General features: G+C 39.6%; 1 pseudogene; it reads right to left on the bottom strand.

The window, feature by feature from the left end:
• Nucleotides 1-1,052: 1,052 nt before the first annotated feature.
• On the bottom strand, nt 1,053-20,030 carry LOC144236341 (elongation factor 1-alpha 1-like; annotated as a pseudogene).
• Between the last annotated feature and the right edge of the window lie 2,489 nt (nt 20,031-22,519).

Here is a 22,519-nt window from a genome sequence, read left to right as displayed (position 1 = left end):
TTTTGTTGTTGTTGTTAATATGATTTCAGTGGAAAGTGTCAACATAGCTACAACCAAAACAGTTCTTACTTTACCCAATATGATGAAAATTGAAACTTTAATTGAAATATTTTAACTGAGACCTCCCCTGCTCACACTGTGTGTGTGTGTCTCTCTCTCTCAGAAATAAATAAAAACATTTAAAAAATGTTAACAAAAGGGGGTGCCTGGGTGGCTCAGTCGGTTAAGCGCCCAACTTCGGCTCAGGTCATAATCTCAGGTTCGTGGATTCGAGCCCTGCATCAGGCTCTGTCCTGACAACTAGCTAGAGCCTGAAGCCTGTTTCAGATTCTGTATCTCACTCTCTCTCTGACCCTCCCCTGCTTATGCTGTGTGTGTGTGTGTTTCTCTATCAGAAATAAATAAAAACATGTAAAAACTTTTAAGAAATATTTTAACAGAAAATTTCACCTTTGAAGCTATTTATCTGCCCTTAAAAATGCTAATGCTATTCTTTTGTTGACTTCAGGTAAATATAATCAAAATAATTTTTAAGTATAAACACATCCCCAGGTTGGCAACGGAAAGTTATTTTTTGTTTTGTTTTACAACAACAACAAAAAAAAACAATTAAATCCAAATATGGTTTTTGGTGGTTTTCTCATGGCACTTAAACATGAAAGCAATATTCATTTCTTGACTTTTCTTTTTTTCTTTTTTTCAAAAATTTTTAAATTTTATTTATTTTTGAGCTAGAGATAGAGCGTGAGCAGGGGAGGGGCAGAGAGAGAGGGAGACACAGAATCCGAAACAGGCTCCAGGTTCCAAGCTGTCAGCACAAAGCCGGATGTGAGGCTCAGGCCCACAAACCGTGAGATCATGACCTGAGCTGAAGTTGGACACCTAACCGACTAAGCCACCCAGGTGCCTCCATTTCTTGACTTTTCTTATTGTGAACTCTCATGGTCTTCCCGGTGGAGTCAGAACCACACAAAGTGTACAAACCCATTAACTCCATCCACTGCATCCATCATTCAGGGATGGGTTGTGTCTGCTAAGACCTGCTTGAATTTTCATGGAAGTCCTGCTCTCGTACCCGAAGAAGGTAAGTAGGGCATGGATCCATTGTCCGTGCAACCCAGACCCCAATATGCAACCATCTTCCTCATCTCATCACCAGAGTCCATGCTACCAACCTGGAAGACACCATAGAGATCATAATCAACCATCTTAGAAATTTGAAAACCACAAATTTAGTGGCTTGGGTGCCAGAGAAAGTTGCTGTTAATGAGCATATCAATAAAAAACAGGTTGACTTCCAGCCAGCTGCCAAAAGTAGGCATCTTGGCACTGTGCTTATAGCCAACCCCTGCAATAGCATCCCTCTACCTCCTAATGGAAAATGGACTACTTACAATTACCAGGCCAAATGTGCGGTAGCTTGCCTTTCTAGGCAAATTTCTACAGGTATAACTTGTTCTGTTAAAACGTTGCCACGTTCAAGTACCTCGGGACCCTTAAGAAAGTAGGCAATTGTTTCCTATTTAACCTGAGAGTTACAGCCCGGTTTTCTTTTAGTCTAGTTTCCTTCCACCAGAGATGACCATGCACTTTACTTACTGATTTATGTAAGAATGCCAGACCATCTCCCAGACACCTGAATACACATGGGGTGGAGAGAAAGCAGGGGTTTCTCCTTCAGAGGAGTAACGTCCTTAGGGACACTCTGTCCTGCCCTGAGTTGCGCTGAACTTGGGTGTCCTCTGGGAACAAGTGCAGCAATTAATAATGTGGACCTGAGGGGCGCCTGGGTGGCTTAGTCGGTTAAGCGTCCGACTTTCACTTAGGTCATGATCTCGTGGTTCGTGGGTTCAAGCCCCGCGTCGGGCTCTGTGCTGACTGCCAGCTCAGAGCCTGGAGCCTGTTTCAGAGTCTGTGCTTACACTGTCTCTCTCTCTCTCTCTCTCTCCTAGAAATAAATAAAACATTAAAAAAAAATATTGTGGACCTGCTTGTCTTGTCTAATGACAAAAGTCAGACTTGTCACCATCATCATATGATGTGTTTAGGGATCAACATGAACCTATTATACATCATCAAGAGTCAAGTATAATAAAAGTTCTATGGCTTACTTAGAATTGTATAAGAAAAAACCATATTCTCCTCTACACACTAGTGCTTTGTCTTCAATCACGTTCTTATTTTCCTCTTTTTTTACTTCCCCCACAAAAACTACTGATTGAATTAAATCCAAACATTAGAAAAATAACAACACAGTGCATATTAATGCAGAAGTCACAATACTCTAGAAGAAAGGACATTTTTGTTTCTCAAGATTTTCTTATTGTGGTGATAGGCTCAGTGACGGTTTCAATCATTTTAGCAGTTTGGAGAGAGAAAAAAGGAGATAAAAGAAACAGCATTGTTGGGCTTTAAAAAAAATAAAATTATTATAATCAATGTAATCATGGTCATGGCCATATTTTGAAAGAGAGTCTTCCCAGTACTTCTTATGATAGAAATAACACATCAAATATGTATATTTGTCCAGAGGAGTAAATTGCTTTGTGCTTAACTTTTTAAATGTTTAATTTTCACCTTTCCAAAGGAAAAAAAAATCTTATAATCAAATAAATCCATAAATGCCAAAAGTTAACAATTGCCTATCTGACCAGATAAGGGAGGTTTTATTCCATTTTTAATTGCGAGGGAGGAAGTTTCTTTGTAAAATGTAATTGGCTCCCAATCATGGATGAAACTCCCTTAGATATATTAGGTTAACATTTAAAAACAGAGAATCTGAAACAGAGGGGCTCAAAGGAATTGGTGTTTGCCACCTGCTCGTCCAAGCTTTCCTAGATGCAGCGTATCTAAGGATGGCCTCCAGAAGGATGGTTCTAGTAAGCACATGTGGGAGCAAAACATACCAGTGTGTGTGTGTGTGTGTGTGTGTGTGTGTGCGTGTCTGTGTGTCTGTGAGAGAGACAGAGAGAGAGAGAGAGATAAGATGAAAAAGTACTCTATAATTACTCTACTGCAGTAAGTAAAAGAAAGCTTCAAAGAAATCGTGAAGGATGCTGGCAGACAGCCAAAAATATTGAACAGTTAGGACGCGTGGAGTCTTGCTGCCTTACTCTTAATCATGGTTGGAGAACTCTGCTCTCTTCCGATCGCTGTGTGCCCTCCCCAAGTGAACATCCTTTCTCTTTCCACGCGTAGGACACCAGGCAAGCATCACCCAGACCCAGGCTCTGCCCTGATGCAGGGGATCAACAGAAATGCAGCGACAGCTGAGGGTTTCCTTTTGAATTGGTCACGGTCACGCTATTCAAATAGGAAGAAATCTGCAACCCATTAGACGTTTTCCTCCTGTGTTAATAGTCAGAAAAATTAATTATATTTTGTAGCCATTCCTATTATTGTTTTCCCCTCCCCCCGCCCTGGTTGGGAAATGCTCTCAAACGGCCGTGCATGGATAACAGCATGTAGAGTCCATTACGTTGTGAAAAAAGAGAAGAGAGAGGGCAGATTTGCAGTCTTATCCCTGGAGGGAGAGGAAGGTGGTGGCAGAGAAGGAGGGCAAAGCTTTTGACATCTGAGGTGCCACGGAGTAGCTCTCACAACAGAGCAGCCAGTTCAATAAAATGGAATTGCAAAAACCAGCCCTGTGCTTTTGAAACGTTTCAAGTGGATCACAAGGCACTCCCCATCTTAATCCTGCCCTGGGCTAGCTGGGATCACCTTTCCCTTGGAAAGAGATTGAATCAAACTTCCTGCCTAAAAATCACACGGGTGCTTCTGGAACATCTGGGCCTCGAAACCTTTCAACAGAAGTATCCACACAATGACCCTGGGTGTGTTCACTATCGTTGGGATAGAATCAAGTAACCATATGAGTTGCAGGGACCCAGGTTTTTTTTGAGTTTGTTTATTTGTTTGTTTGTTGGAGAGAGACGGAGACAGCATGAGCAGGGAAGGGGCAGAGAGAGAGGGAGAGAGAGAATCCCAAGCAGGTTCCCAGCTGCCAGCTTCGGATCTGCCCAGGGTCGAAACCCACCAACAAGGAGATCATAACCTGGCCTAAAATCAAGCTGGATGCTTAAACCCACTGAGCCACCCAGGGCCCTCAGGGACCCCTTTTGTTTGTTTGTTTGTTTGTTTGTTTGCTTGCTTTAAATGTGCCACCACCCTTGGAAGTTTAACTAGTTCACTTCCGAAATAAGTATTTTATTATTTGGCATTTTCAGAGCTTGCATGAATTATAAAATGTTAGGGTTGGAGGCAGCCTTACAGAGTATCTAATTAAATTTCTTAAATTTCCAGATTAGGAAACTAGGCTCAAGAAGATTAAGTGACTAAATTCAAGGTGACAGCTAACCAGCAGCAGAATGGGGACTGGGCCACAATCAGTTTTACTTTATAAAATACTTGCAACAAAGAATCAAGCAAAACATATTTTCTTCCAGAGCTAAGGCTCTATTTTCCAGATTTGACAGAAATGCAACATGCTCTACGTAGCTGAAATTCAACAGTATGTTGTTCTGAGTTCATTTGCTATATTATATGCTTATACATGTATTTCACATACTGTTAAAACAGTAAATGGCAAATTTACCCAGGTGACTATAAGTCTCAGTCACAGAATAAGACAAGGTTATTTTGAAGGCAAGGTTTTTTTCCTTGCAATATATTGCAAGGTATGAAGTAATTCAATGCTCTGGGATTCATTATATGTCTCCTCTAAAATTCTGTAAAGTATCAGATAATCATGAGAGAGGCGTTATCTCGTGATTACTTGAGTTTATTATAGGGATATACAAAAATAGCAGAGAAACAACTAAAAGCACTTCTATATATGTAGCTTGAATGAATATAGCTTTTTTATGGTTTTTGAAGCAGATTTCAGTTTTGTAGCAACTGAGATTCTAAGGAATAGCATTGGCACTTGGATTCTGATCTCTTGTCTCTTTGTGGTATTTTATTTTTATTAATAGGAATGTGAAGGTGGTCAATTCATAAGGACAATGTTATGTTTTTCATGTAATTTATAAACACACACAAATGGGAATTTCTTATCCTTGACAATTCAGCAGTCCTTCCTCCTGATAATAGTTCCTAGATTTTTCTCTGAGTTCACACAGTTCTGGGCATCTAAACCCCCTCCTCCCAACCCTCACCACCGCCATCCTTACTTTTCTTTTCCCACCAGCTACGTGAAAACATGACCCAGATCCAACCAATAGGGTCTAGCCCTTTGTCCACAGGCATTTGGAGAGAAGCACAGAATGAACTCATTCGACTCAAAGTGACCCCTAGAACTTTCACTGGACCTGTCATGACAGAGATTTTCTTTTTCTGCTAGGCATGACTAAGCTTAAAGGGTATGAGCTGAGAGTAGCCATTTTATAAGGAGACCGTGTTGGAGAAAATGAGACCACACAAGAAAATGCACTGGAAAGAGAGCCACTGATACTTTTAATATTGCCCACATCTTTGGATCCAGCCATGCTGAATAGGGACTAGCCTTGTCGCCAAGGTGACATGTGACAACAAACCCCGCCCCCACACCTTTGTTTTTACTTCAGTCAGGAGTTGGGTTTTATTCTCTTGCAGCTAAAAGATGTTTAACTAATATCAAGCAGAGGAGACTTGAACTAGAAAGTAGCAGGAATCTTTGACTTGTCCTTGACCTCATTATCCATTTAAATAGACGCAGCAAATATTATAAGCTTAAGCAACTGGGGCTTCACATTGTTAAAGTTTTCTCAACCTAAATCTTACCTTAGCTCATAGCTTTCTCTGGGTCCGCTTTCTGGGATGGCATTCTGCCTCTTGAGAATCCCAGGAAACCTTAAAATATACACAAACAACAAAAACTGAGCCATATTTCTCATTCCTTCCCATTAGCAGATTGGTTAGCCCAAACACAAGGAGAGGACAGGCATATTCATGGCATCTGTGAAGCTGGCAAAAAAGAAACAAAGGAACAAACAAACAAAAAACATGAAAGACTTCAGTAATTCAATCAAGTAGGAGTGTTTAGAAACTTTATTACAGTGCTGATATCAGGAAATGTTAGTATTTTGGCCATATCATATTTTAAGATTTTTTTCATAAAAGTATGTTTGGAGAAAGGTAAGAAGTCATAAACACCTAAGCTTATGATTTTAACAAGTCTACTACAATGTTTTAATATTTTTAATGGAAGAAACATTGTTATTTCAGTTCTTGTTGTGCATCCAACCAAGTTCATCTACATCATCTCAAATGCCCAGTAATGGGAAACTTTTTAGTATTCAGGACATCTTTGCTTTGCTTATCCCCTCCCCACGACCATTTGCAGAAGTACATTTCCAGAAGTATCCCTCTCCATCACCATTTACAGAGTCACTGCTCTGGGACCTCCTATCATAATGTGATTTAATATTATTATGTGTAGTAATTTGAGTGGAGAACTTAGGTATACCACATAGTAAACTTAATAGACATGACTCAGACATCCTACCATATGTTTTTATATTTTGAATAGTTCTGAGCACATAAGTTTGAGATAATTCTGAGGTTAATTCTATCAGAAGCCATAAAAAGCAAAAGTGATTTTAAAAAGAAGAAGCTGTCACCTTGCTTTAAATAATTTTAGTTAGGGGCGCATAGGCAGCTTAGTCGGTTGTGCGCCCGACTTCGGCTCAGGTCATGGTCTCACAGTTCATGGGTTCCAGGCCCGTGTCGAGCTCTGTGCTGACAGCTAGCTCAGAGCCTGGAGCCTGCTTCTAATTCTGTGTCTCCCTCTCTCTCTACCCCTCCCCTGCTCATGCTGCCTCTCTCTCTCTCTCTCAGAAGTAAAGAAAACATTGTTTTAAAATTTTTAATAAATAAATAAATAAATTTAGTTAGCAGTTATTGCTTGTGAAAAGATATTATTTCATTATACTAAAATATAACCATGTATTATATTTATATAGTTCCTTCTAGTTTAGAAATGATCTCAACCCCCAGCAATCTTACAAAATAGGTCCAAGAGATTTAGTCGAAGAGAAGGGTCTCTATCATATGGAAAAAGAGGCTCAAGCCAGGCAGAATTCAGTGTTTTCAGTTGGTTCATACCTTTGGACTGGATACCAGAAAGCACCCAATTAGAAGCATCTCCTATTTAGGCACCAGGCCAGGGTATTCCCTGTCTAATCACCAATATCATGAATAGATATCCAAGCTTGGGTCCAGATATCTCTACTGAAATCTTCCAATGAGGCTTAAAAAAGAGGAAATTAATAGAGCAAAGTCAAAAGAATGTTATAGAGACTGGTTCTGAAATGTTGGTTCCATGAAGGCTACAAAAATGTTGCCCATTATGGTTCTTCTCCAACACTACACAAGTTTATCATGCATATAGATATTGTTCATAAACTGTTTTCCAGTGCACGAACAAATCTATCCAATTTAACCAGTAAGACCTAGCAAATGTATAGGTCTGTATGTCACACATACACTATTATGAAACCTGCTAAGCTATGTATAACACAGATAAAATTATTTATTATTTTTTTTATTCTTTAGAGAGAGAGAAAGCTCATATGTGAGCCAAGGTGAGGGGCAGAGGGGGAGAGAAAGAAGAGAGAGTGAGAGAGAGAGAGAGAGAGAGAGAGAGAGTGCATCCCTAGCAGGCTCCATGCTTGGTGTGGAGCCTGACCTGAGCTCTGTCCCACGACCCTGGGATCATAACCTGAGCCCAAATCAACAGCCAGGCGCTCAACTGACTGAGTCACCCAGGCTCCCTAACACAGACACAATTCTTAATGAATACCAAACTTTTCTCACCAGGATCAGGTGAAATATGGTTATGAGTTGCTAAACACAAGGTCTCAGTTACAGTCTTAATAGTCTTATATGTCAGCTTTCTTCCTCTTTATTGGACTTCTTTTTCTTTATAAAAGCTTTATAAATATCTTGGTTATAGAAGCATCCTTACCATTCTCCAAGAGGCCAAGGAAGTCAGGGTCACATCTCACCTAAGCTTGGTTGTCCTAATAGCCATGGCCCTATTAACCACACTTAATCTGCCACCAGTCATCAAATTGCTCTACTCTACTCTGCTACCTGGGTCATGACAATACCTTTAGCATAGACTTCCCTTTCAAGCCAACGATTCCTTCAGTTTATTTAAGTGCCCTAAGAGAGATCGTGTATTCTGGCTCCATGATTTTCCATGGGTAGAAACAGATTGAGTGAACCTTTTATTTCCTTTTCCTAAATGTAATGGGAAAACCACACTTTTGAAACATTAATAAACATTTTCTCATAATAGTTTGCTAGTCTAACCCACCCTTATTTCTACTCCTCCTCAAGAATTTAGACCATTAAGTATATGCTCCTCATGTTATTTCCTGCCTCTGATATATTAAAAAAAAAAAAAAAAAGAAAGGCTTGAGCCCAATGCTACAAAATTCAGGAAGAAATGTTATAATTACAGCAAAAGATTTGAGGAGAATAGGATTCCACTCTGAGGGGCACCTGGGTGCTCGGTCAGTTAAGCATCTGACCCTTGACCTCAGGTCATGATTTCATGGGTTTGAGCCCTGCACTTACATCCTGCGTGGGATTTCCTGCCTCCCTCTCTCTCTGCCCCTCCTTAGCTCATGTGCACGTGCTCTCTCTCTTTCAAAAATAAATAAAAATAAACAGTCCTCAGGGGAATTGTTAAAGAAGACATTTCAAAAAGAATCCCAGGATCCTTTTCCTTGGGAAGGACTCAAAAGGGGAGGCAAAATCCCAGAGATGGAAACCCTAACAAATAAAGAGTGTTGAGATTGGATCTGCCTCTTGGAGATTTCTGTGACCTAGCATGAGAATAAACAGCAGAGTAAAGCTTTGACCCTAAAAACAGCACAGACTTAGGAGAAAGAGCCTAAGACCCAATGAGAGGGGGTAGACAAAAAAGATATCTCAGCCATGACTCCCCTAAATTAATGGCCAAGGGCTAATTCCACTCACACCATAGAATTATTTAAGGTCTTCAGAGTCAGATATGACTCCAGGGAAAACTGAATGTAGGGAAATCCCAAGGTAACTGCAATTAAGTCTGTTGCCATATTGAGACTGGGCTTCAAAATGAAATCAAGATCATTTGACTATTAATAGATGATTTGACTATTAATAGAAAGACTATTATGTATCTTGTGTACTGTTGATAGCTGTTGATAAGGATTCATACTCACTGGAAAGACATAACTTCCCTAAGAAATCAAGAAACAATATGACTAGACTCATTATGAAGAATTTCAGCAAAACATTGCTAGGGCAATAGAAATAAAAACAAAACCTTGGTTCATAAGTTTTAAAGCCTTCTGTATTTTTTGTGCCTCCCTACAAGAGGTATATGTGCACATTTTTATGCATGAACTTGATTAATTCACTCAACAAATACTCACTGAGTACTGCTAATGCAGGTGCTAGCCACTGTAAGAAATATAGAGAGATATACAACATACCTTCTCTTATCTAATTGAGGACAAGGAGACAAATTAAACCACTAATGTAATATACTGGCATGCATCAAATAAACCATAGAAATGATAAAAGTATTGGGAGCTTAGACAACTGAAGGAGACACCAGTGGGCTGGAATTATCAAGGGAAGCCTCACAGAGAAATGTCTTGCAAACAGCAGATGAAGACACATTGGTAAGAATGAAATCATTTTAGGGAGTTATGGGCAAGATTTAAACTGAATAAGATAGAGTAGGCTAGAGTCAGATGCAATAGTGTAGGAAGGATAGGTAGTAAATGAAAAGCTTGTGTCAATGTCACTGAGAGGGACTTCTGGAAAATTCTAATTAAAATATTTTCTCTTTGACATTTGAAGGTTCATTCCCTTTAGAAATCTTAATCAACTGAACTAGATCACTCCTCTTAAATCACTTTTTAGTAATGAATCCATAGCCTTGATATATATCTTTTTAGTGTCCTTAGAGATCATCTTTTCCCAGCCATCACCCAGTAATTCTGATAAAGCCAAATTCCCTCTCACCCTGCCCCATCTCTCTCTCTGTCTCTCTGTCTCTTTCACACACACACACACACACACACACACACACACACTGACACTCACACTTACACAATTAGATCTAGATGAGAGTCACTGTAACACCTCCCACCCTGCATACACACAGTAATGCTCATAACCTTAACCCCTATGGCTCAACCTATTCACCCTCCCAAATCCTCTTCTGCAACTTAGAATGCATCATCCCTGTCCTCTTTCAAAACATATAGTTTCCTAGAGAGCTGACGGAACAAAAAAAGACTAACACTGATGTTATTTCTATGAGCACTTTGTGTCTCTGTGAACTCTACGTCCCATGCAAAAGTCTGCTGATATGACCTGCCCTGTTCCCAAGTTGCTACTAATTAGAATTCTTCTCAGCAGGAGACAATGCCATGCATCTTGAGCAGAGAAGAGGAAATTGGAAGGATTCCAGAACCTTTCTACTATTGGCTCAACTGGCCCAACTGGTAAACATAATGTTTCTGCCTTTAGCTGGAGGTGATTATATTAAGTCTGAATTAGAGAACAGTAATATTTTTTTTTACTATTATTTTAAGGTCTTGCAGTATTTTTTTTTCTTAAAACATCAATGAGTCAACCAGCAGAAGAAAAACCCTCAGGGTTTACTCATAATTCCCAGAGGCAGATCTTGAAGAGAAAATGAAGACCTTGAAAAAGAATAGGAAGGTATTTTCATGCAAAGAAACCAAATCCAACTGACACATTTCTATCAGATCCCTACTGTGCACGAGAGACCAAGGTAGCATGTCAAAATCAGTAGTTTTGAGAAGCCAATATTGACGTGCAGAGACTTGGATTCCTTTTAGATTTGTTTGCTGACAGTTGACATTACACCAAATTGATTCTGGCCATATACATATACAGCCTCAGGTCTGATGTCCTGGACTGTTTCATCTCATCATCCCTGGGAACATTCACTAAGCGATTTAATAGACTCTCTTCCAGATAAGACAAGTAGTACTCAATACCAGGTTAATGAAATTTTTGTGGTCATTGCCTCTGCATACGTCTTTTTACTAAAGAATGTGTGGGTTTTAAACAATCACATAAACCTCTATTCCTTAAGCAACCACAGTAAAATTCTTAAATCGTTTCTGGTAAGTACTTTATCTGTGCAATCCCTTCTAGTCTCTTCGCCATTTTTATAGATGTAATCAATTATTTCAGTCAAGCGAAGTACACTGCCAACTTTCCAGAATTCCTAGCACGATTTTAACTACCAGCTTGGGGTTTTATTCAGTATGAGCATAAAAGTTATTATATTCTAATTGCTTGTGATTGTTACTACATTGAGATTTATTTTTGTTGGTTTTTTTCAAGAGATTGTTAAAATGAGTTTAGTGACTTCATTCTGGTTTTCCTGATTGATTCTATTATTAGGACTGTGGAAGCCTGGGGCCCTTTGGCCTTGCTGCACATCTTGAACAATTTTTTAAGCAGTTTGGGTTTGGCAAAACCTATTTTGCCAAGAACATTACCCTTTAATTTTTAAAAACCATGTGCATTTTAAGGAAAATGTGACCCATATGTTCCTAATTCATCTGTACTAAACACATCAAAATGTTTTGTAAGAAACAGTTGATTTCCAAGAAGACTTATGAGCCTTCCTTATAAGACCTTTTAACTTATTTTCTTTTAAAACAGGAAGTTACTTCTGCCAAGAGTTAAGTTATTTAGACACCAACTGTTTCAAGAAACTCATGAACTAATGGGACATATTTTATGTTACTCTGGAATATATTTGCTGAATAAAATGGTAGCCAAAAACAAAAAAATGAGCTGTGACAGAATCCAATTTAAAAAAAATTCTCAGAACATATCTGTTTTCTGCATCTTCATACCCTTGAAATATTTAGTTATAGATTTAATATTTGACAAAACACCTGCTTCAAAAGAGTCTTTTAGGAATAAGATTGGGGGGCTTGGGGGTTTTGTTTTGTTTTGTTTTCAAAGTTCTAGGGAAGATATTTTAGAATCTTATTTGAATATCTGCTTTCAACATGTTACATATTCACTTCTCCCAAGAGTTTGGGAATTTTAATTCAATTTATCTTCCCCCTAATATTTCTATCTCTAATCCCAACAGTGAGATTAGAAAGAATATTCAAAAACCAGCCCAGAGTATATTTCTGCATATGTATATATACAAATGAGACTCCCATGGACAGAACAAACAACATACCAAGACTGGGTCTGGCTGGGTTTTTTAGATATTCTGGTATTCTCTGGTTTCCATCTTACTTTCAAATATCAGATCAGAAGAGAAAAGGAGAGACTGTCACCCCGCCTCAAGCCTGCAAGGATCTACCTTTTCGCTTTCTCCAGGCTAGTTCTCCCCTTGGATCCACCTCATTTTGGATAATCTTGAAGGCAAGGACCTCTGCTCCTACTGGCCATGTTGCTCAAGGCTCTCTGTGTAGCTCTTCCATCCCTATCACCACAGTCCCTGGCTACTGTATCATAACTCCCATCTGTGAGCCATCCCAACCCTGAGCACTCAGAAACAACCCAAGGGATATCACAACAAAGCTATTAAAAGGCAAAATGTTCTGCTTTGTAAGTGGCCATACGGTTGGTGCTCAATGATATGAGACGATGGATGTGTTAATGAGCTTGGTTGTGGTCGTCATTTCACAATGCATAGCTATATCGAATCATCAAATTGTACACCTTATGTAAAAAAGAGTTTTATTTGTCAATTATGTCTCATTAAAGCTGGGGAAAATGTGAGAAATTATATCATCTGACTCTGTTGTTAATATAATTTGTTATATGTTAATATTACTGCTTATGCTATTTTAAAATGTACAAATCAGGAATGCCTTGGTGGCTCAGTTAGTTGAACATCTGACTTAGGCTCAGGTCAGGATCTCACAGTTGGTGGATTCAAGCCCTGCATTGGGCTCTGTGCTGACAGCTCAGAGCCTGGAGCCTGCTTCAAATTCTGTCTCCCTCTCTCTCTGCCCCTCTGCCACTCACGCTCTGTCTCTCTCAAAAATAAGTAAACGCTATTTTTTTTTTGTTTTAAACGTATAGATCAGAAACACAAAATAGACAACTCATTTTCTTTTTTCAACTTTTTATTTTTAATTAAAAAAATTTTTTTAAATTATTTTTGAGAGACATAGAAAGAGCAGGGAAGAGAGAGAGAGACAGAAACAGAATCGGGCTTCAGGCTCCGAGCTGTCAGCACAGAGCTGGACATGGGGCTCGAACCCACGAACTGTGAGATCATGACCTGAGCCGAAGTCATTGCTTAACTGACCGAGCTACCCAGGCGCCCCTAGACAACTCATTTTTATCTTCTCCCAGGCCTCAGTTTCCTCATCTGTAAAATAGCTAAGAGAATGGAATGGTTCCTAAGATTATTTCCCGCTCAAACTTTTTATGAACCTATTTTTAGCATGTGAGCTTACCAACAAACTGGACAGTAAAGACGTCATTGGCGGTTAGTGTTCAGGGCGCAAAGTACTTCTTGCTGCAAATAGTTACTAGATCAGCCCTGAGTTCCTGCTGCATGCCAGGCACTTTGTGAGGATTAAGAATACAAAGAAGAAAGCTGAAAGAAAGAAACAAATTCCACCTTCATGGGTTTTAGAAGAGCTTAGATAACTAAGCATCCAAACAGCTGTGACAACCTCTGCTTAGAATTTTCACTGATAAGAAGAAGAAAAAAAAAAGTAGAGGCTGGAAACTCTTTGCATTTAAATGGAGATGTAAACACAGAGGCTAGTCAGTGTCAGGGGGTAGTTGACAAGGAAGGTGTGGTGTTGGGGAAACTCCAAGGCAGCTGATCAGCAGTAAGGAAATTCCCCTTATTTTGTACACATGATACCCTTTATGTCCTCACTTTCCTCTTCATTTTCTAAATGAAAGGATTTCTCAGTTGTAAAACAGTAACTACAGAGCGATTGAATTCTATTTGTTTTAAAATTGCTGCTGCTTTAGTTTTGGTGATTTTTCTATGTGATGCTTTTCTCCTAAGCTCTCCAACACCCCCAATGTACTACATCTGCTACTAAAAAAAAAAAAAGAAAAAAAGAAAAAAAGGATAGGAGGCCCATCAAACATGTTATCGTCATAAAATTCAAAATACACAGAATCATCCCCAGGCCTAGAAATTAGTCTACTAATTTCTTGCACGTCCATAAAAGAGGCCATTATGAAGCTGGAGGAGGGCCATGGAAACACCCCAGAATGTACTTATATGGGATGGCAAGGGTGCAGCATAGTGAGGGCATTAAAAAAAAAATCAGACTGTTTAGGGGTGCCTGGGTGGCTCAGTAGGTTAAGCATCCGACTTCGGCTCAGGTCATGGGTCATGATCTCGCAGTTTGTGAGTTCGAGCCCCGTGTTGGGCTCTGTGCGGACAACCTGAAGCCTGCTTCAGATTCTGTGTCTCCCTCTTCTCTCTAACCCCCACCCCCGACTCTGCTTACACTCTGTCTCTCTGTCTCTGTCTCTCTCTCTCAAAAATAAATAAGCATTAAAAAAATACGACCTTTTAATCTTAAAAGAGAACAAGGCTAATCATAATCAAAGTTTTTAAATGTGAAGAGTAGTATTATAAGAATATTCTAATACTCTTATGATCTTTAAGGATTAAGGAATTTCAAGAAATAAACAATACACAGTATATTGCCTGGGTAAGGATTTAAAATAGGAAATGGCAGATCCATCCATAATTGTCTAAGTTAAACTAAATCGTTCTGAATGTACATCATCCACATTTTTAGATTTAAATTCTAAACCACAAAAAAGTATTACACTTAAGAATAATCTGGTAACAGTGTTCTTCATGGTCAGGATTGCCAGAAAGTTCATGTGTTAAGAATAGGTTCATAAAAAGTTTGTGCCGGAAATCGCCTAAAATCATTCCACCTGGAGCGCCTGGGTCGCTTAGTGAGGTAAGCACCTGACTCTTGATTTTGGCTCAGGTCATGATATCACAGTTTGTGAGCTCAAGCCCCACATTGGGCTCTGTGCTGGTGGCATGGAGCCTGCTTGGGATTTTCTCCCTCTCTCTCTCTCTCTCTCTCTCTCTTCCCTGCTCATGCTCTCTCTCTCTCTGAAAATAAATCTCAAAATAAATAAAAAAAAAAAGAAAAGAAATCATTCCACCCTCTCACATTCCTTTACAGATGAGGAAACTGAGGCCTGGAGAAGATGAAAATGAGTTGTGTGTTTTGTGTTCCTGATGTGCAGTGTGATCTGATATAGCTGTACCTTGTATATATTGTATGTATTGGTAATATCATTAAAAGCAGATATGCTTTCATGGATATCACCTAAGAGAAAAACTTTAATAAATTGGTCTTAATAAAGAGCTGATGCTTCAAATCTATAGAAGACCCATTAGTATGTTGCAATATTCCCAAAATTTTACATACAGTTGGAAATTTCCTTTAATCAGCAGCTTTTGGTTAGGGCATGGATGATGACGTGAGAAAATTCTCCAGAGTGGAGTAAGTGGGTATAAATGGTCACCAATTACTAGTTCTTCTTCAGGTATATTGTATTTGAATAAAAGCAAGGTGGGAAGGAAGGAAGGAAGAAAGGGAGGGAGAGAGGGATGATAGGAAGAAAGAGAAAGAAAGAAAGAAAGAAAGAAAGAAAGAAAGAAAGAAAGAAAGAAAGAAAGAAAGAAAGAAAGAAAGAAAGAAAGAAAAGAAAAGAAAAAAAAGGAAGAAAGGGAGAGAAAGGAAGAGAAAGTAAAAAAGAAAAGAAACCCCCCCAACAAAGAATGAATCCAAACAGATTGAAAAATAAATATATTTTAAAAATAAAATCACTAATCTAACTGACATCAACTATAGTAAAAAGAAAATTTTGTTTGACAAACAGCAGAATCTAGGTCTTGACTAGTTTCTTTCAAAACTTACTTTTGTATGATTTACTTTGAAATTCAGTCTCTGGAGAAGTTAAAGATCAAATGCTGAGGAAGGTAACAAAGTATAGGGAGAAAGAATATGGCTTTGGTGAATATAATGATGGAATCCATGCAAATTTTTCTATCTGATAAACTTTTTTAAAACTCAGAAACATTCACCTATAAACTATGAAATGGGTTGCTTGATTTTTAAACCATCATAGTGACCACTAGCTTTGCATCACTATGGAAGTATTCAGACTAACCACAATTAAATAATAACAGTCACTTAACCATAAATCGAATATGTTTAGCCAACCTTTTCTTCCTTTCTGTGACACTGTGCGGAACTGATACCCACGTTAGCAACAGTCTACCACTGTTCATTCAAGTGAAGTCTGTCTAATTTTGTGGGAACAGCAATTACACAAAACAAGATTTATTCTGTTTACGGATTGTGAGTAAACAAAATTTGTGAAGAAGCGAATTATTTACCCATGGGAGGTGGATGAGCTCTTCCAGAAAAACAGGATTTTGTTCCCTCAAGGAGACCTTTTATGAAATGGAGCTAGAGGATTGCCTGGGTGGCTCAGTCAGTTAAGTGTCTGACTCTTGACTTTGGCTCAGGTCATGATCTCATGGTGTGTGGGTTCGATCCCCACATGGGGCTCTGCGCTGACAACGTGGAGCCTGATTGGGATTCTCTGTCTCTCTCTCATTCTCTGTCTCTCTCTTTGTGTCTCTGACTCTGCTTTCTACCCTCTGCTCATGCACACACACTCTCTCTCAAAATAAATAAACTTAGAAAACTACAAAATAAATGGAGCTAGAAATGTGTGTTCATTTCACTAGTCTAAAGAAAGCAAAGGCATCATCATTAAACAGTTACAACAAGGCACTAGGATTTCTGTATCAAGTATTACTTAAACTTTGTTTGTACAAAGAACCTGTCCTCACAAGCAGTAACAGCATCAGGACAATATTTAGTAGACCATACTGCAATGTAATCCCAGAAGAATAGAGGAGAGCAAAGCCCTATACTAGAAGTCAGGACATCTCACTTTGTGTGACCTTGCCTATGGGCAAGACATTTAAACTCAGGCCATTCAGCTGTACACATGGAAGTTACACAAGATAAGCTCTAAAATCCCTTTCAATTCTAAAGTTAAATTTTGGTTCATTTTCTTATTTTTCTGTGTTAACATGTCTTCCAAGTTATGCTTAAAACTTTTTTTCTTTCAATAATGCCTCTTTTCCACCCACCCCAAATATACACTTAATTCCCAAGATTTAAAAGAAGGTTTTAAGTGCACTGTTCTCTTTCAAAACACATGAAGAAACCAAGAGAACACAAAAACTGTTTTATGACTGTGGCAAAATCACTGAACAAATAATTTCCATGCCTAAATAACAGGACTGTAGACCAGTGATTTCATTTCCCATCTCCTCTGTTTTCCATGCTCCAAACTTTATCTTATAAAGTGGGTGTCAAAAAGCTACTTGGAAATTGGGGAGAAAAAAAGGCAAAAGAGTGATGCAGAGAAAAATTTGATTATATCTTATTTTTTTAAATTTTTTCCCTCATTAAACTTTTGTTTTAATGGGTCTCAAAATTCTGTGACAGACTTTGGGTCAAGTTGTTTCCATTAAAAAGTGCTGATTTGAAAAACTAATAACTTAAAACTGTCACACACACACACACACACACACACACACACACACACACACACACACACACAAACTAATGGGTCCCCAAAACGTTCTCCTTTCCTTCTGAAGGTTTTACGATGCATTGCTATCATTAACCAGTCTTTTACTATTAAACTTAAATGGGCAATTGGCACAAAGAGCTCTGAATCTGTTCTCCCACCACTGATTAAGACTGGGGTGGCAGGTGGTGGTGACTTTGCTCATTTAGCTTTCTGGGCAGACTTGGTGACTTTGCTGGCTCCAGCTGCCTTCTTGTCCACTGCTTGGATGACACCCCAAAAGCCATCTATCTCATGTCACAAACAGCAAATTGGCCCAGAGCATAGTCAGAGGAGCTCTCAACAGGCACAGGCTTGCCAAGCACCATACTAACGATGGCAAACTTCTCCTTGAGCTCAGTCAGCTTCCAAACAAGGTGAGCTGGGTGACAATGCAAAACGCAACACAGGTGCATATCCAGCACTGATTTGCTGGGTGGTTCAGGATAATCACCTGAGCTTTGAAGCCAGCTGCTTGCTGGCACCAGCCACTTTGCCATGACGACATCTTTGACAGATGTGTTACTGACATTGAAGCCTGCGTTGTGCCCAGGAAGAGCCTCACTCAAAGCTTCACAGTACATTTCAACAGGCTCTACTTTGGTTATAACATTGACTTGCACAAAGGGGACCACCAAGCTGAGTTTAAGAACACCAGTTTCCATTTCGCCAACAGGGACGGTACTGTCGGAGGCTGGTTCCGACAGGTCCAGGGGTCCCTGAAGGATGGACGGTGTCAGCGAGAGAGAGAGAGTGAGAGAGCCCCAAGATTCTTTCTGGTCATCAGGCAGGCATCTCTGTCCTGTCGGTTTTGGTGTCTTTATTTAAAGGTTCAGCAACAACACGAAGTCAGAGAAAGGAATTTCTTACAATGGGAGGCCTTTTATGATATCAATTGCAGAATTATTCCGACCAAGGAAATAACAGAATGTTCTTAGTGAAAAACGGGATAACATACAAGTTAAATTGTATATAGATAAGCTAGGAGTTATTCTGTCTGGCTCTCAAGAGGATAAATGTTTCTGAATTGGTTTATTTGTGGAAACTAAAATGGGGGCCCTAAATGTGTCAGTCTTTGCACCTGGGTTTATGTATTAGCTACTCTATCTATCCTCATCCTAGCTGCCAGTGTAAGGGAGTGTGTTTGTGAAATGAAGGCCTTGAGGAAGGGACTGCTATGCTTCACCAAGTAGCAAGGATATATGTAGTAGCTGTGTTCTGCCCTTAACCCCAAAATAGGCTCTTTGTCTTGGGGCCAGGCTCAATTGTAACTCTTGTGTTCTTAACCCCCTTTATTATCTAAGTCTTGGGTCTGCAAGGCCCATAGGAAGAGCCTTTTGACAATCACCCACAGAGCTTTCATCTAAAATCTCTTTTGTAAAGGCAGGAATATGCTTTTCCTTATGAGGTATCTGTGTTCAGAACACTGGTCTGATCTGGAATATTGTGAGGCCTGGTCACTACCAGCAGCCTCATTTCCAACATGAGCCAATAATAGCAGAAGGAGATACCAGTTTTCATTTCTCATGGCAGGAGCTGTGCAAACACTGCCATTTCCTTGCTGTGATTGCCATCCAGAGAGGCCGGTGCGGCTCCCGGCATGGTGCCAATGCCACCAATTTTGTAGATGTCCTAGAGGAGAGAAGCAAGGGCTTGTCAGTTGGATGAGTTGGTGGCATAATGCAATAGAGTTTCAAGGAGTGTAGTTCCACTGGCATTGGCATATTTATACGTGACATTCCATCCTCCAAACCAAAGCATGTCAGTACTTCTCTCCAGCATATTGTCACTTTTTCAGCCAGAAATTGGCACAAATGCCACCATGTTGGGATTGTAGCCAATTTTTTTTAATGTAGGTGCTGACTTCCTTGATGATTTCCTCATATCTCTTCTGACTGGAAGGTGGATCGGTGGAATCCACTTTGTGAACACCAACATTGAGTTGTTTCATGCCCAGTGTGAGCCAGAAGGACATGCTCACAGGTCTGCCCATTCTTAGAGATGCCTGCTTCAAATTCACCTACACCAGCAGCAACAATCAGGATGGCCCAGTCAGCCTGAGATGTGTAGCAATAACATTTTTGATGAAGTGTCTGTGTCCTGGGGTAACGATGGTGGTCACATAACACTTGCTGATCTTGAATTCCCACAGAGAGATATCAATGGTGATACCATGTTCATGTTCAGCTTTCAGTTTATCCAGGACCCAGGCCTACCTCAGAGGGCCCTTTCCTATCTCGGAAGCCTCCTTCTCAAATTTTTCGAGAGTTCTTTTGTCGATCACATGTAGATCAGATGACCAGTGATGGTAGGCTTGTCCGAATCTATGTGTCCATGACGATGATATTGATATGAGTCTTTTCCTTTCCCATTTTGGGTCAGACACCTGTGTTCTGGCAGGAAACCTATCACAAAAACGCTGATTATATCTTTTTAAAAACTTGTAAATCTTTGGGGGAAACTTGGTATTTTGAAAAGAAATAAGTGAAAAGGGAGACCCCAGGTCTAAAATTCAAGTCAGCTTGACTTCAGATAGAATCCAAGGTGACAAATTTTAAGTTATTGTTGAAAGAGTGAAGGAGAATACCATGAGGAAACTAACCACACAAACACAGCTCATCACTTTTGTGCCCCTGGGATAGTTCAGAGTTCAATATTCAGCTCATAGAATCCCCATAACCTCCATTCCTAACTATGAGCTATCTGTAATTTTGTGACCTACAGGCACAGTGAAAATACCAACTCACTGGTTTCACTTTGTTTAGATAAAATTTCAACAAGGCAAGAAATCATTATGCTCTACTCTTTGAACATGTACACAGACACCCCCAAACAATTAGACTGCTATGTCTTTGAATGTGGGAATTCTGCTTTACTTCCTTGTTTCCCAGTGCATAGCAAATGATTCACACCAGTGTGCTGCACACATAAAAATAAAGTACTGGATATAGAGTTTCATTAAGGCAGAACACGAACTGAACATGAGCAAAACAACAAAATACGTTCAATGTACTTGTGTTCACTGTTGCCAAGCACTCTACCCATTTTACCTTTCACCCTTAAAATTGCCCTGTCAGGTGTTATCATTCACATTTCACAGAGAGGACATTTCTAAGGAATAAATTGTCCACCATGATACAGCAAGTAACCCAGAGCCAGGCTCTCAGCCCCTGTCTGCTGGCGGCACAGCCCGTTGCTCTTTCCCTTCCAGCACGCATGCCCTCCAAACTCAGTGCTCTAACCACACACCATCCAACTTACATGTGACTTTATGAATACTAGTATGAAAAAGCATGGAGAAAAATGTGTTTCTGCTTCACGCCTGGCTGATATCTTCCAACGAGATCTCCAACTTAGTAATCACTTTGTCTGGTGGGTAAGTTGTTTTGCTTTGGTTTACCAAAATATTTTTCTGTCAGAGGAAAAGGCTGTCTGAGAAAATATACATACATCAGCACAAAGGAATCAAATAAAACATCATTAAGTATTCCAGGTAACCTGTAAGCTAACCAGGGAAATAATGGAGGGATGAGGGAGACTGGGGGAAAGAAAGGGTACCCAACGCAGTCATCCAATTAAATTGAGTCTTCAGCACTCAAACTTTTGAGTTAGAGGCCTGATCATTGGAGATCAGTGGACAAAGGATTTGCCTGTGTCCTATAACAAGGCCCTTTTGCAGACTGCGTCCCTTAATCAGATTGTGTGCTGGTGAAGGAGGCCATGCAGTGACTAAACCCTCTGATTATAGCTTGCCGACACAGGGCTCCACCTGCCCCATAGTTCAGTTACTTGTGTTGGGAGAAGTTGAAGAATCAAATTAAGTCTCCCAGGATCACTCAACAAGAAGGATATGAAAAACATCAGTGTGGGTTTGACCAGAATTCAATTTTCTTATAGAATGTTCTTACAATCCTTGCCACCAAAAGTGGGGCCTGATCTTTACTGGTTTTACACCCTTCTAAAAATCGTCACTTTGACTCATTCACTCTAAAGGTTGCCACAACTAGGGATTGTCATTTACTCAAATTCTTCTTCATGCAAGCCTTGGCAATAGGTGGTTAACACCAGAACCTAGTGTTTGCCTTCTTAAAAACAGTACTTGCAAAACATAAACATTCCTGCTACTTGATCTTCTTTCTTCAGCTTCCAAGAGATGATCATAAATAAAATATGACTAATCCTCAACAATTTACTAAGCTTAAGGTTTGTATTTATAGCTACTATGCATACACATGCATAACAAATGTCATATCTGTGTTTGTCATAAATATGTAATTAAAACATTTCCCAAGGATTGTGCAAACTGTTCTGTATAAATTATCACAGCAAACCTAGGAGGTAGTAATGGAAAAATCTGAGGCTCCGAGAGGCAAACGTGCCCAAAGTTGTATGGCTATTTAAACAAACTTTATAAGTATACATAACTAAAAAGATCACTCCAAGTCCATTGAGACAAACTAAGTCCTTTAACGTAGCAAAATCTTATTATTTTATTTCTTATCATAAACTGATCTGTATTGTCATTGTTTGGGTCCAGTCTTATCTTCAAATGTCAGCTCTTTAAAGCTGGAAAATCTGATGAAAGCAATGAACACTTTCCCCAGAAAAATCTATATATCCCCCATGGTTGTTCCCATAATTTCAGAGAGTTGGAAGGCCTTAGTAGCCAGCCTGTAGGCTCAAAGATCCATGTACTCTACAGAGCCATGAGCCCCAGGAGCAGGACACTTCAGATGCTCTCTTACACTCCTTCCTGTCTTCCACAGACCTCTGCCTTGCACACTTCTGGTTCTCAAGAAATGCGCTGACCTCAAAAGAGAAAGACACTTGCTGTGAACTTTGCAGTCCAGGAGGCTATAAA

This window comes from Crocuta crocuta, unplaced genomic scaffold (assembly GCF_008692635.1).
Source record: "Crocuta crocuta isolate KB4526 unplaced genomic scaffold, BGI_CrCroc_1.0 scaffold24, whole genome shotgun sequence".
Taxonomy (NCBI): domain Eukaryota; kingdom Metazoa; phylum Chordata; class Mammalia; order Carnivora; family Hyaenidae; genus Crocuta; species Crocuta crocuta.
This window is presented reverse-complemented; position numbering and strand designations above follow the sequence as displayed.